Here is a 3,193-nt window from a genome sequence, read left to right as displayed (position 1 = left end):
CGGTACCATGAAACCAAGCCCACTGAAAAATTGGTACATTCCATACAACAATCGACGAGCTAACAACAAACATGATAAGGAAGAAAAATGTAGGTGCTACACATACTTGCCAATCCATAGGCCAACATAAGAAAGATCGAACCACACATAAAACTGGACTTCATTAGCGTCAATGAGTTTGAAATGACAACGAACCCCCTCGACCAAATTGTTGCCATTTTTGAAAAGACTCCACCCGTGCTTCACCCAAATTTTGGTCAAGCTATGATCGAGTTTGACCATCCATGTTTCCCTACCCACATTGAAGTACACAGGTTCATTAAGGGCCGCCATACGAATATGGCGTGCCAAAAGGCGAATGCTATCTCAATAGTGTGATTGATGTTGGATCTCGCAAGGTACAAGACGAATGAAGGGCAGCCGTCGATATCTACAAAACCTCACTCGGATACAAAGTCATCATCATCCGAGGTGTCAACCTCCGTTTTCGACGGTTCATAGTCGTCCGAGCTATCTACATCAGGAGTGTTGCTTTCCTCTGATTCTTCATCATCCACATCTGGTCATTTATCAAGTTTTTTTTACTAAGATATCGCCAAGTAAAACATGCAACCCAATTAAAGACAAAGGTCATTGCAATTGGTTCTATACTCACCTACGAAGTCACTCGGAGGAGGGCATCCACTACCCATCTTGTACCTCTTTACATGGAACGTCCCCACCTCCACCAAAGTGAATGTGAGGAAGTCGTCATGTACAATGCGGTTGTGTCGACAAAATTCCGATCAGCCAACGTCGAAGTGGCATCCACTAGCGATCCTAAGGAGTCGCACGACCCAGTCCGTGCTCCTAGCTGTCATAAGACGACAATCGAAACAGAGTTCCGCTCCATTGCTCGCAACAAAAGGTGTAAACGAAGGGAAGTAATTCATGTACTGTGATCCTCTAACGGTGGCATAATTACAAAATGGATTATGAGGACTTCTTGTTTCCTCGGAGAACTTCTTGCAAAATGATGGGAGCCGTAGGTAATCTAATCCACCATTGTCCGCCGTTGTTCACTTTCGTCTCACTTTTGCTACGATATGGGAGGGTATGAGGAAGTTTCGTTGGGTTTTTAACAATGAAAACTACCGTGTTTATTAGAGGATGTTTGACTGAATTTGGCTGACATGAAATAAATATTGCAGAAGGGTCGCTTCTTCAAAATAAATGCCAGCTTCAAGGATGAAATCTATACGCCACCGGTCTGTTTTTCTTCAGTAGGTTGGAGTTAAAAATAGAGTGAATCAGTGTATCAGTTGAAGAGTTTAGTCGCATTTATTTCAAAGTACACGATCTAGGTATTCCATGTACATGATTGATGCACTATTTTTTAGCACTAAATAAACCTGCAAGTATACAGAGTATATATAGTATAGCTAAAGGTCAGTACCGGATATCGAACACGGGGAAGGCAAACACAAAATGTCTATCCTCTACTAGAACTCAATTACTATTTGGAAAACCGAAAGTTTTTAGGAAATTTTGAAAACAGAAAAACAATTGAAAGCAAATAACAACTATTTGCAAATAAAACACGAAGATAAAATATAGAGATAAGGGAATTCCAGGGATGTGCGTTCACAGTTATGGTTATACAAATTCCAAACTACAATACCCTAGCACAGTTATTACTTTGATAGGACAAGTCGCCTAGCTTATGCTCATGCGATACAAACGTTGATTACAAGATTAGGGTTGTCAATCCTAACACGTAACTCCAAAAAGCTCCTAAGACCCTTGAAAATTCCTCACTCTCAATTAACAGTGCCGTTTTAAGGGAAGCTTACTGTAGCGTCTACTAAGTGAACCTAAACCTAACTCGCTAGAACTCTCTCACAGTTATGAAGCAAGTTATATTAAATCATACTCCCTCCGTTTCAAAAAAGAGGTCACACTTTCCTTTTTAATTTGTCCCACAAAAGATGTCACATTTCCCTTTTTGGAAAAAGTTCTCTCTCACATGAATATAAAAATTATATTTTCTCCCTCCATTTAACACACAAAACAAAACCTCCTAAAATCCCATGCCGTCCCACAAGTGTGACATCTTTTGTGGGACGGAGGGAGTACAAGATCGTGTCACTCAATCATGCAGCATCAGAATTACTTAGTGAAGAAACAAAATAAAAACAAAACGGATATTAGATAGAAAATTGAAATTGTATAACCAAAGTCGTTACTAACACATCCCTAGAATCCTATGAGTTTAGTTACACATAATGGAATAAGCTAAACACATAGATTGAAGAGAAGACAATTTGAACATAAAACTAAAGCAAATAGAACCCGTAGGTTGAATCCTTGTCGTTCTTGATGTCCTTGAAATCCTTCTCCAACTCCTTGCGCGATTGAAGTACTTTAGCTTTTAATCTCTGGGAATTTATGTTGCAAGAAGAAGCTCTCGGATTAGGGTTTGGAGGAGGAGTCTTGGAGACTCCCCTTTTGGGGGCTATGGAAGGGTTAGATTCTATGAATGAGGTTATGGTGTATATATAAGCTTGAGAATGATTTAAATTTGGTAATAAGTTTCCTCCAAGCATTAGGAAAGATGTAATTTTCGTTCCCCATAGTAGAAGGAAAAGATTTGGCTTCACAAGGTAATATCTTCCTTCCTTCTTTAAATTTCCGCCTAGACTGCAGCTGGCAGCTTTGCGCGAATTTGGTAGAACAACCATAACTCTGTCAAAAGAACTCCGACTGAGGTGATCTTGGTACCAAAGTTAAGACCTTTTCAAGACGAAGAGAATGGTGTGTAGAATGACCCGATCGGACTTCAGGATCGCCGGGAAAGTGAGTATGAATTTCAAAAAGTAACCGACTTCTCTCTCAAATCTTGCTCTGCAATTCTTTTCTTCCCCAAGCAACTCATGATTTCGTACAAAAATAAAGGTGAAACACCAAGTTCTCAGGTCGAGGATTATGAATGACAAAACAATTTCCTAAAGAGCCTGGTGCTTCAAAAATATTTTTGGAAGATTAATTAATTTTTTTTTCTTTGTTTGGATTTTTTTTTTAATTTTAGAAAAGCGACTAAACTATGTACACCTGCAGATGAGTAATCTCAAGATCCCTTAGGTCAGTGCACAAATAAACTTTTATTCCTCATTTTACCCGACCTAGGGATTCGTTGAGAATAGTCATTTACTTG

Source organism: Salvia hispanica, chromosome 6, assembly GCF_029641045.1.
Source record: "Salvia hispanica isolate PSC_SH4W2 chromosome 6, Shi_PSC_v1, whole genome shotgun sequence".
Taxonomy (NCBI): Eukaryota; Viridiplantae; Streptophyta; class Magnoliopsida; order Lamiales; family Lamiaceae; genus Salvia; species Salvia hispanica.
This window is presented reverse-complemented; position numbering follows the sequence as displayed.